The sequence below is a fragment of the Gossypium arboreum genome, chromosome 13 (genome assembly GCF_025698485.1).
Source record: "Gossypium arboreum isolate Shixiya-1 chromosome 13, ASM2569848v2, whole genome shotgun sequence".
Classification (NCBI taxonomy): domain Eukaryota; kingdom Viridiplantae; phylum Streptophyta; class Magnoliopsida; order Malvales; family Malvaceae; genus Gossypium; species Gossypium arboreum.
In genome coordinates this window covers 40,554,029-40,567,230 of record NC_069082.1, presented here as the reverse complement: position 1 = coordinate 40,567,230, position 13,202 = coordinate 40,554,029, and the positions used below count along the sequence as shown (strand labels likewise).

The following is a 13,202-nucleotide window of genomic DNA, read 5'->3' as shown; positions in this document are numbered from 1 at the left end:
ATTGCTTAGTATTTTTATACTGACTTACTAAGATTTATAGCTTACCCCCTCATTTTCATTTCTTTAGTGTTGCAAGGTTAGCTCGGGGTTGGAGATCGTCGGAGGCAGCATCACACTATCAAATTATCAATTTTGGTGTATCGATAAACCTTAAGTGTTTTCAAGTGAGTGGCATGTATAGAGACTTAGTCCTTTGTGCTATATGTTTAAAGTCCTTTGTGTTATGTGTTTAATGGTTTGGCCAAATGTATTGGCTTATAATGATTTAAGTGTATATAGCCATGAGATGTGGCTTATATTGGTTATGGGTTTGTAAACCTATTTATCCATATGCAATGTGTTAACACCTTGAAATGTGATCATGTGCTTATATGTACCAAGATCTTGTGTGATGTAGTTGTACTTGTTTGCTATAATTAAGTTGAAGTTAATTAGTATGATGATAACCGTGGTATAAAAGTATAAGTGGTATTATAATAAACAAGGCCAAATGAGTATGAGAAACACAAGTATGATGACATGCAAATGTTATGGGTTTGTAAACCTATTTATCCATGTGCAATGTGTTAACACCTTGAAATGTGATCATGTGCTTATATGTACCAAGATCTTGTGTGATGTGGTTATACTTGTTTGCTATAATTAAGTTGAAGTTAATTAGTATGATGATAATCGTGGTATAAAAGTATAAGTGGTATTATAATTGACAAGGTTAAATGAGTATGAGAAACACAAGTATGATGACATGCAAGTGTTATGTTTGTAACTTAATTGAGGATGTTTAATCTTTAATTGGATACCATGTTCTATTCCTTTGATGTTGTATAAGTGTGTGAGGGATTAAGGTTGACCAAGGATTGGAAAATAGCCTAAGTGTTGGCCACACAGACAGAGACACGGCCATGTGTCTCAGCTGTGTGGAAGACACGGCCTTGCACACGGGCATGTGTCTTGGCCGTGTGACCTTAAAATATTGCTGACGTCATGAACAGAGAGTTACACGGGCTGAGAACACAGGCGTGTCTGAGCCATACAAGCGTGTGACTCTCCAAAACTAGAAAATTTTCTAAGTGTTGTAAAAAGTTCGTAAGTTCTTGGTTTAGTCCCGAACCACCCTCGATGTATGTTTTGGGCCTCGTAAGCCTGTATAAGGGACATTATGAATATGAATGAATGTTTTTAATTTGAACGAAATTTTTTTATGGCCTGGTTTTACATATTTGTGTACGTTTAAGTCCGGTAATGCCTCGTACCCTATCCCAGCCTCGGACTCGGGTAAGGGGTGTTACATTATGTGCAAGTTTTCTCGAGTATCTGAAATTTTTATTCCGAGTGGTTCATTGGGTATGCCAAAGATGAGAATTGAATATGAAACTATTACGAGACGGTTCAGGTATGTGCTTAAAACTTATGACTATTAAATTCATGAAATGATGAATCCGAGGTAAGTTTGAAATAGAATGAATTATGATTATGATATTATAGTAAATTACATTGTGTTGTATTAAATTATTTAAATGTTAAATGTATGGTAAGGTTTACTTATTTCTTACATACAAGTTTACTAAGCTATATAGCTTACTCCGTTTATTTTTCATGTTTTATAGTGCCGCCAAGCTAGCTCGGACTGGGGATAGTTGGAGATTCGCCTCACACTATCAAAACTATCATTTTGGGTATTGATGAAATTTAACATTTGAAGTATATGGCATGTATAGGGACTTGGTCATTTTGTTATATGTTTCATTATGAATTTGGCCAAATGTATTGGCTTGTAATTGTCAAAGGTTTGATGTGGCCTTTGGCCATGTAACTTGGTTCAGTTTGGTTGAATTGGTTGTAAGCTTATATGTTATATATATGCATGTATGTGCCAATGCCTTGTTGGTGATATGGTTTTTCAATGCTTAGTAAATGGTTGAATGTGGCTCTTTGGTTTTTTTGTTGAATGGTTAAGTTGGTAATTTGATATGTTAGAAGACTCAAACAAAATGTTGCTTAAAGAAGGTATAGGTGTTGATACTTGTGGTTGTGAGATTGGTATGATTTAGTTTGGTGAAATATGAAGTTGTAAGATTGTTAAGTGTTAACAATGAAATGATATACTCTAGCTATGATTGTGGATGTTTTGGTTGCTTAAGTGTGCCATAAATTGTGCCATTGAATTGGTGTAAGTGTAGGTGTAAATGAGGGTGGCAAATGGCTTCGTAAATAGCCTTTATTTTGTCCACACGGACGTGTCTAGGCCATGTGTGACACACGGTATACCCCATGGGCATGTGTTCTGGCCGTATGTCCCTTGCACCTTAATTTTGAGAAACAGAATGCTCAGAATTGAGCACACGGGCAGAGACACGGGCGTGTGTCTCAGCCGTGTGAGGGACACGGCCTCAAGCACAAGCGTGTGTCCCGACCATGTGAAGTCTGTACCTATTTTATGAAAATTAAATTAACCACAAGGCCTAGCACACGGGGGTGTGACTTAGCCGTGTGACCTCAATTTGTTCATGCTTTGCAAAACAAAGAGTTACACGGGTTAGGGACACGGGCATGAGTTACCACACGGCCTGCCTACACGGGCGTGTGACCCCTGTTTATGGCAAAAAAAATTTAAGTTTTGTAAAATTTTCTTAAGTGCTCGATTTAGTCCCGAATCAATTCCAAAGCATGTTTGGGCCTCGTAGGCTCATATTAGGGACTTTATGATTGAATACAAATGGTTTTAATTTGGTTGGAAATTTATGACTCGATTTGTATGTTTGTTTGTGATGTAAGTCCGGTAATGCCTCGTATCCTGTTTCGGCGTTGAATACGGGTAAGGGGTGTTACAAAGAAGATCCTGAGAAATTTCTAAATTAGATTGTAGAAGATGAATTTGAAGAGAATTCAGAATTTAATATAGAGAATTTTCCAGAGCAAGATACAAAACTGGAGATGGAAGAAAACGTAGAAATGAATTTAAGTGGTTAAATATAAAGATAAAAATTATTCATGTACAAAATGAGAACTGAAAAACTCTGAGCTTACGAATGAAAAATTTTGCAAATTGATATAATTTTGATCTCTTTTTATTCATTAAATTTTTTATGTAAGTAATTTTTTGTTGTTCGAAATTGTTTTGAGAATTTTTATTTCTTTTCTAACAGATTGAGTATTGAATATGGATAATTAATTTTTCGTATGCATTTATTTCGATGGAGTAATCTTGACAACAATCGTTGGATGTATATTTGAATGTCTCCGACAAATAGCAATGAGATTTAATAGAAATGTCTCGTTTGATGATATGAAGGAAATGATTAGTGCAAAAATTGTTAGACATTGTGGGAGAAAGCTCTCAAAACTTTTCTACAAGTTTCTAGTTTCGACAAATCCCATCAAATTGACCGAAATGGAACTTGTAGACGATGAAGATGTGGAGACAATGGTCACTCTTTATTGTGGGAATTGGAGTGACCAAAATGCATCGATTCAGTTATTTGCTGAGTTAGCTGGTGTAGAGCCAACTGAAGATCTCACTCCATTAGGTGAAGAATATAGAGCTCAAGAACCGTGTATAGTGGCTTCGATATTGTACGTTGATAGTCAATCGACTGTACGCTGGAGCGACGTTGATCTTAATGTTACACCCGATATTGATGTGGTTGGTGATGATAGATATGATAGTAGTGATCCTTGTGATCACGAGGTCGATAGTGATAGTGATCCTGATGTGGACGAGGTTCGGTTGATATTGACGACGAAGGTGTGAATGACGATGTAAACATTAACGCGTCTTCAGTCGGGAACCAGATTCGACGTATTGTGATACACAATAATCAAACTTAATTATAATAACATGCCAACTTAATTTTGTCAAAAAAATAGAATTTTTTTTCATAGAATGATTCAAAAGAAATTTCAATTATAATATTTATAAAAACATAAAATAAAATTTAAAGCACGTAAACTCTTATTCCCAATTATAAAATCTAAAAATTTAGAGCACGTAAACTCTTATTCCTAATTTATCTCATAAATTCCAACTCAATGGTCTCATTCCTAAATTCCATTTCAATGGTCACATCTTTTACTTATATAAAAACAAAAATTTATATTAAAATAATAAAATAACATGTCAATCAAAAATATAATGTAAATATAACATAAACAATCTCAACATAATAAACCTACTAAATACTTAATATTGTTATTATTATTATTTTAAAAACATAATAAATATAATAAACCTAAAACACACATGACAAATAAATTACATAAAATAAAATATAAAAGATTCTACATAAATAGGCTTTTTACTTGAATAAACATCAAAAAAACTTATGAATGACAATATAAAATAAATAATCATATACTAAACACATACCTTAATAGCTCTTTTAAACTAAATAATACATTACAAAAATAAAATAAATTTTGAAATAAATAAAACAACAAAAAATTAACATTTATTTATTACAAAAAAAATTACTAAATAAAAAAAATAACTTTATGATTTTTTTAAACACCAAATCCTTCTAACCCCAAATACAACCTCTTATTTTTTTTTCAAACCCTAAACACAACCCTAATTCTTTTCTCAAATCTCAAACACAACCCTCTTCTCCTCCCCTTCCTCCTTTCTTTTTCTCTCTTCTATTTTTTTCTTCCCCTTCTTTCTCTAGTCTGCTCCTCTTTTTTTCTCTTCCCCTCTCTCTCTAGCCTGCTTCTCTTTTTTTTCTTTCTTCCTTCCCTTCCCGTTCTCTTCTTCTTCTCTTCTTCTAATCTTTTTTTCTTTCATCCACTTTGAAGGCAAAATAGGGACATTAGGAACCATTATAAGGTCCCGAAAACACAATTCATGGGACCATGGTCTCGTCCCATCGCAACCACCATTGGAGGGGACTGTTGTTTGCAGTCTAGTGCTACCTATGAAGTTGGCTTCACTAGCCCAATGTCGCCTATCTATTGGGCATGACTTAGGGGTGTGCCTCCTATTTGTTGGACATCGCCAGTGGTCCTGTCACCTCAATGTTAATGGGTCAGATTTTGGTGATATAAGGGTGTATAATCCTCAAACAAACCATTTTAGTATATTATTTTTATTTTTATATTATTCAAATAAAAAGACTTAAATAAAACATGTTTGATTTCACCAAAAATAAATAAAACATTGTGAAATTCGTCAAAATAAAATAAAATAAATTTATTTAAAAATTATAAATAAAAATCATGAATAACCAATAAAATTGACAATATCCCCCAAAAATTATAAATTAGATAATTATATATGTATATAAAACCTTTGTTCGAATTTCATCAACTTAAAATAAAATAAAATGTGTTTTCAAAAGTAAAACTTAAAACACAGTAAAAAAAAAAAAAAAAAACTCTTTTCCCCCACTCCAATCATTTGCCCTAAACTAAAGCGTCCCAAAGATTCCAGGAAGCAGCGCCACCCTCCCTGGCACTTGTAAATATTTTTTTTTTCCTTTTCTCATCAGAATCGAAGCTTTGCGCCAACAGTTGTGGGATTTTCGGCACGGCGGCGAATATGAATCTCTGCTCCAAGTGTTACCTGGACTTCTGGGCTGGGGAAGAGCAAGCGAAAAAGGCGAAAGCTGCCATGTAGACGTTTAAGCCCGTTTAGAAGCTGCCTCCTCTTTTTGAGAATTATATCAGATTTTAAGGTCAGTTTGCCTTCTTCTTTTTTTGCCCTCTCATCTTTTTGAGAGTTATGTTAGATTTTAAGGTCAGCGGGTCAGCGAAAAATTGGGTGTTTCTAATGTTCTTGCTAGTGTTTTCTGGTAAGATGATTGGGAGGATATTAGGGTGCGGCTTAGGTTGATTCTTAATAAAATAGATCAATGAATATTTCTTGTATGATCTTAAAAAAAAAAAAGAGACCCGAAGCTGTTTAGTATCAAGGTAGCAAGAGGGAAGAAGGCTCTTGCATCGCAGTTTAGGTGACTTACAAAACTAGTTCAAAGCATAAATTACTTATTTTAAAGGAATTTTTGTTTTTTATTTATATTCTAATTAATTAATTCGTTTCTTCTTCTTTTTTCCCCTATTTTAATCTTGATTCCTTAGCGATTTTCACTTGCTACTTTGAGTTTCTTTCTTTTCTATGACACAATGAACTTGCTTATATTTCTCTAGATTTCTTCTAGTTCTTGTAGCTTTAATCTAATGCTTTTAATTTTGCGTAGTTATTTTAAATTTAATTCGTTAGGATATTTAATTTTCTTGGGAAAAGTAGCTTCACTGACTCACTTTTTTTTTTTTTTTTCATTGTTAGGAAATTTTCATTGCTCACTCCAATGAATTTTATTTTAAAGCTAGTTTATGAGGTAAATGCTTTTATTTGAAGCTGAGCTATGATTGCTATTAAAGCCAATTGGCTAAAATCTGTAGTTGGCTGGATTGCTTTCTAGAGTGATGTAATGAACATTCACTTGTGAAATTAGTGAAATAAGTTCAACTTTTGATGCTTTCCTGTTGAACTATTAAGCTTTCGCTCAAAATGTGATCGTCTTTGTCATGGTTATATCGCATAAAAAGCAGATTTCCAAGGGTTAGACGTTTTCTAGAAAGATAAAGTTTGTAATTATTTTGGGCTGGTAACTTATTTAGACCATATTTACATGCTTTGCAGGATTGAGCACTAGTCCAAGAAAGCTTGCCCTATTCTGTTGGTTGTCGAAACTATTTTTTTTATTTTTTTTTTGATTTAAAAATGATGAATCGACTTTTTGGAAAACGAAAATGGAGTCGCCACCAATTTTTTCTTGTTTAGGTGTGATCGGATTACTTAGAAATTTGGGTTGTTTTAATAAAATATTTTGGTTTACTAAAACAATGATTTTGGTCTACGAAAATATGAGAAAATAGGTTCGGGAGTCGGTTACGTATGAGAAAGGATTAGCACCATCATTACGCCCAAAATTGGTATCAAATCGATTAAATACTGTCCTTTTGTCTAAAATTAAAAATGTTTTTGAAATGTGGTTCTTGTTAATAACATTTGAATAACTCGAGTCCTTTGCCAAAAATCTTTTTGTTTCGACGTTCAAAAATTTATAATTCGAAAATAACAAAAAGATGTCCAATTATTTGGTCCAACGAAAAATCGATACCCAGCTCAGTAGGGCACAATTCCTCGAATTTTCAAATATTGACCATTGCCTCACCTTGGAAGACATGAGTAAAATTTCGAAGAGACATTCGATTATTTTGAACAAATGGGAGATTGCAACCCAACACGATAGGGCACTATTCCTCGAATTGCCAAACATCGAACATTTTTTTCATTTTAAAGAGTTTTTAGAAAACGTGAGTGAAATTTCAAAAGGATCTTCGATTGTTTTGAACAAATGAAAAAGCGCAACCCAGCACGATAGGACACAACATTTTAAATCCTCGATACAAGATCATCTTATAATTTTCAAAATTCATGCTTTTAAAATTTCAAAAGGATATTTAGTTATTTAAGTTAAACAAGAAAAATTGAAACCTAATAAGTTAGGGTACTATTTTCTTGAATTTCCTAAATTCGAAATATTGCCTTATTTTTAATTTGAAAAAAACATGGACGAAATCTCGAGAGAATATTTATTTGGTCAAACAGAAAATCGAAACCCAACACGTTAGGGCACAATTTCTCGAATTACCAAACACGAAATATTACCTCACTTTGAAATTTTTTTTTATTTTTTTTTAAAAGGGAGTGATTATGGAAACAAACTTGCAATGTATTTATTCGATTCATTTGAAGCAAAGAAAATGAAATGAATAATTTCAGGCAAATAGGTTGGCAATCTCAATCATAATATAATACATGGGGATGCAAAACAAAGGAACAAATATGGAAAACATATATCAATAATATATTATACAATTTTTTGAAAAGTACAAACACGAAAATTGAAACATGCCCAATGATAATAATCTTACCACATACACTATTTAACGTTTCTAACTAATGGTTAAATAAAATCTATTTTAAGAAAAATATTTTAAAAGGTAATAAAAATGTTAAAACAAATAAACTTGGAATGAACAATTTAAAAGTAGCTAAATTATATGTATATATATACATAAACAGATAATACATGCAAAAATTTACAATAGATCGTAAAATAAATAAAAAGTAAAAATAAATAATACATAAAGTATATAAAGTTTAACATATAAATGAGCTTCAAAATAAGTATTATAAGAGGAAATTTAAAGTTAGTGTTATGCAAAATAATTTAAAACCAATATTCAAAAATGTATATATGTATATAATATATATTATGTGCATAGCAATAGCAATGTGTACCTATATAAAATTTTAAAACGAATAATGTACATATTAACAAGTTGTAACATAGATGAATTATATAAATGCAACAATGTAAGAATATACAAAAGAATATAAGAATGACATACTATATAATATAAATCAATAATTATACAAAATAATTTGAAACAAAATTTACTTACCAATAATTAACAAGATACATAAAGCATAAAACTTAATATAAACATTGTATATAAAAAATAATAATATAGGCAAGTGTTTGAAATAAACAAAGTATAATTTAAAATTGGGGAATAAATGGTATACATAAATAAATTTAAAGGGAAAAATATAAACATGTTTGCAAGGGAATTCAAATAAGTAATTCAATTAAATTATGTATATATATATATATATATAAAATAAAGAAAATAAAATAAATGAAAAATGAACAAAGGGAATACAAGAAATTAAAATCAACCTTTTTTTGCTTTGGATTTTTGATCTCTATGTGAAAATACAATTTTTTTTTTTATCCCTCCTTCCCCTTTACATTTGGTTTTATAATGGCTTTTATAGCCTTGTTACAACATTTTTTTTTATTATTTACTATCTTTTCTTTTTACAAGTGGTAGACAAAAGATGACTAGGGCGGCACATAGGTTGAAGAGGTTAGGTTTTTTTCTTTTTCTTCATTTTTTTATTTTTTAATTTTTTATTTTTGGTTGTATTTGGGCTTGGGGTATTTTGGGTTTTAGTTGTTTGGTATTTGGGCTATGATTTTATTGGGCCCCGGGCAAAATTTGGGTCTTACAGCTGTCCCTCTTTGCTCATTGCTGTGTTAACAGGAATAGAGGAAAGACTATAAAAAGACCAATTTTGCCCGGGCTCACCGAGTCTTGAGTTCTTGATCCTTGATCTTCTTTAAATGGCCTCTTGACGGCTTCAATCGCTTCATCGCAACTCGGAAGGCGATATCTCGCTATCTTTGATCTCGCTCCCGCCTAATACAGAGACGCCAAATCCGTTATCTTCGATCTGCTCTCCGCCGTTACAGAGACGCCAAATCTGTTATCTTTGATCTGCTATCCGCCGCTACAGAGACGCCAAATCTGTTATCTTCGATCTGCTCTCCGCCGCTACGGAGACGCCAAATCTGTTATCTTTGATCTGCTCTTCGCCGCTACAGAGACGCCAAATATGTTATCTTCGATCTGCTCTCCGCCGCTACAGAGATGCCAAATCATCTTCGATCTGCTCTTCGCCGCTACAGAGACGTCAAATCTGTTATCTTCGATCTGCTCTCTGCCGCTACAGAGACGCCAAATCTGTTATCTTCGATCTACTCTCCGCCGCTACAGAGACGCCAAATTTGTTATCTTCGATCTACTCTCCGCCGCTACAGAGACGCCAAATCTATTATCTTCGATCTGCTCTCCGTCGCTACAGAGACACCAAATCTGTTATCTTCGATCTGCTCTCCGCCGCTACAGAGACGCCAAATCTGTTATCCACTACAGAGACGCCAAATCTGTTATCTTCGATCTGCTCTCCGTCGCTACAGAGACGCCAAATCTGTTATCTTCGATCTGCTCTCCGCCGCTATAGAGACGTCAAATCTGCTATCTTCGATCTGCTCTCTGCCGCTACAGAGATGTCAAATCTGTTATCTTCGATCTGCTCTCCGCTGCTAGAGAGACGCCAAATCTGTTATCTTCGATCTGCTCTCCGCCGCTACAGAGATGCCAAATCTGTTATCTTCAATCTGCTCTCCTCCGCTACAGAGATGCCAAATCATCTTCGATCTGCTCTCCGCCGCTACAGAGATGCCAAATCTGTTATCTTCGATCTGCTCTCCGCCGCTACAGAGATGCCAAATCTGTTATCTTTGATCTGCTTTCCGCCGCTACAGAGACGCCAAATCTGTTATCTTCGACCTGCTCTCCGCCGCTACAGAGACGCCAAATATGTTATCTTCGATCTGCTCTCCACCGCTACAGAGACGCTAAATCTGTTATCTTTGATCTGCTCTCTGCCGCTACAGAGACGCCAAATCATCTTGGATTTGCTTCAACGTAAACACGTGAAAGCCAAATCAGCTATGTCTTCGATCTGCTCCCTGCTTGATACAGAGATGCCAAATCATCTTGGATCTGCTTCAACGTAAACACGTGAAAGCCAAATCAGCTATGTCTTCAATCTGCTCCCCGCCTGATACAGAAATGCCAAATCATCTTGGATATATTCAGCTTGTTGCCCCACTGCTTAGGGGGTTAAGACTTGTGAATTCACCGATTCTACTGTACTGTCCTCTGAGGAACATGATCTGTAAAATCAGTTTCATGTATCCATGCTTATGCCAAATAATTAGGATGCTATGATTGAAATGAATCAAATGCTCCTAACTAAATGTGATACTTTATGTCAAATAATTAGGATGTTATGAAATGAATCAAATGTTCCTAACTAAATGAATGATTATGAATGTAGAAATGTTATGAGAGTGATTCCTTTTTAAACGCTTAAAGTATCATTGCTCATAGTTCATGCTGGTTCCCTCATTGATGTACTATCGCGTCTTCTTGCTTAGCTGTTATCTCTGACAGAAAATTTGAAGAAATAGTCATAATTTGGACTACTCTTTTCCCAATGTTTTCCACTTTTGAATCTGATTAGTTCTGACTAGTGGCCCTGTTTCAGGTCCTTGTACTATTTAGAGACTTTCCAGCGTAATATGCGTAACTTCTTTTGTGTGAATATGATAAGTCCAAAAATCATGATTTCAACAAAAATGCTCGAAAGAGATTATCATAATGGACAAATAGAATTTTATTAAGTAAAATTTGATGTGAATATATAGGATAATAAATCTGATAAGGTGCAAAAAAAAGGTGCCCTAGATATCGCAACACGAGCTTCACTATTCTAATTTTTCGAAGACTCTTTCGAGCTAAATGTGTATTCAAGAGATCCCTCGTATTTTGTTGATGCCCCAAGATGTACTGTTCTTCCTCTTTGAGGATAAGACTACCACATGCCCTATATTTAAAAATTCAGCTACCCGATTTTGGGTTTTCAACTCAAAAACCCCTTTAGTCTCAAAGTGCCCTTTTTGCGGGTTTTCACCTTGGCCTTTCCATCTTTTTTTTTTTTGGTCTCAAAGCGCCCTTTCCGGGTTTTCACCTCGGCCTTTCCTTTTTTAGGTAAAATACTTCTTAACGGCATCCGAATTTATGGGATGGGGCAGGGTTTTACCATTCATCTCGGCTAGAATTAATGCTCCTCCGGAGAAAGCTTTCTTCACCACGTAAGGCCCCTCCCAATTAGGCATCCATTTTCCTCAAAAATCTTTCTGTGTGGGAAGAATCTTTTTCAAAACCAGGTCTCCCTCGTGAAATTCTCTAGGGTGAACCTTTTTGTCATAAGACCGCATCATTCATTTTTGGTACATCTGACCATGACGGATAGCTCTTAGCCTCTTTTCCTCAATCAAGTTCAATTGATCATATCGAGACTGGATCCATTCTGCTTCGTCCAACTTTAACTCCGATAGCACTTGAAGGGATGAGATCTCGACTTCGATTGGCAAAACTGCTTCCATTCCGTAAACTAAAGAGAAAGGCGTTGCCCCAGTTGAGGTTCTGACAAATGTTCGATAAGCAAAGAGGGCAAATGGTAACTTCTTTGTAGGTCTCAGTCATCTTCCCCATAATCTTCTTAATGTTTTTATTGGCTGCTTCCACTGCCCCATTCATTTCTGGGCGATACGGTGATGAATTGTGGTGTTTGATCTTGAATTGACTGCAGACTTCCACTATCATACTATTGTTCAAGTTTAAGGTATTGTCAGATATAATCCTCTCCGGCATTCCGTATCGACATATGATCTCCTTTTTCAGAAATTTGTTCACTGCCGACTTTGTCATGTTGGCATATGAAGCGGCTTCTACCCATTTGGTGAAGTAGTCAATAACCACAAAGATGAACCGATGCCCATTAGAAGCCTTAGGTGATATCGGTCCAATCATGTCTATACCCCACATAGAGAATGGCCATTGGGAGACCATGACATGCAGCGGTGAAGGAGGCACATGAATTTTGTCTCCGTAGATTTGGCATTTATGACACCTCTTGGCGTAATTGATACAGTCTCCTTCTATAGTGGACCAATAATACCCGAATCTCATAATTTTCCTGGCCATTGTAAAGCCATTAGCGTGTGTCCTGCAGATGCCTTCATGGACTTCTTCCAAGATTCTCTTAGCCTCTACAGCATCTACGCATCTTAATAACACTTGATCCTTTCTTCTTTTGTATAGATCTCTCCATCTAAGACGTAGTCGATGGCCAATCTTCTCAGCGTCCTTTTGACATTCTCGCCTGCCTGGTCCGGGTACTCACGATTCTTCACGTATTGTAATATATTGTGATACCAAGGGTGATCATCTTTTTCCTCATCCTCCTCAATACTGTAACAGTGGGCCGGAGTTTCATAAATGCTCATCCGGATGGGTTTGACATCTTCTTGTTTGTTCACCTTGATCATGGAAGCTAAGGTGGCCAAAGCATCGGCCATCTGATTTTCATCTCGTGGCAAGTAACAGAAGGTAATGTCATCAAACTCTTTGACCAATTCAAGGACCAGTTTCCGATAGTCGATCAACTTGGGGTCTTTGGTCTCCCATTCTCCCTTGAGTTGATAAATCACTAGCGCAGAATCCTCATACACCTCTAGCACTTTAATCTTGCATTCTATGGCTGCACGGATACCCATGATGCACGCTTCGTATTCCGCCATGTTATTCGTACAATCAAAATCTAATTTACTAGTGAATGGATAATGATTTCCTCTTGGGGATACCAAGACTGCCCCGATTCTATTACCCACAGCATTTGATGCCCCATCAAAGTTTAGTTTCCAAAGAAGCTCTTCCGG

The 13,202-nt window shown here is 35.1% G+C and overlaps 1 long non-coding RNA gene across 1 annotated transcript; it reads left to right on the top strand.

Annotated features, from left to right (window-relative positions):
- The first annotated feature begins 5,285 nt into the window (after positions 1–5,285).
- Positions 5,286–6,506, top strand: LOC108463119 (uncharacterized). The gene is made up of 2 exons (XR_001868008.2): positions 5,286–5,669; positions 6,281–6,506. It is a non-coding gene; the product is annotated as an uncharacterized LOC108463119 (long non-coding RNA).
- Positions 6,507–13,202: the final 6,696 nt, after the last annotated feature.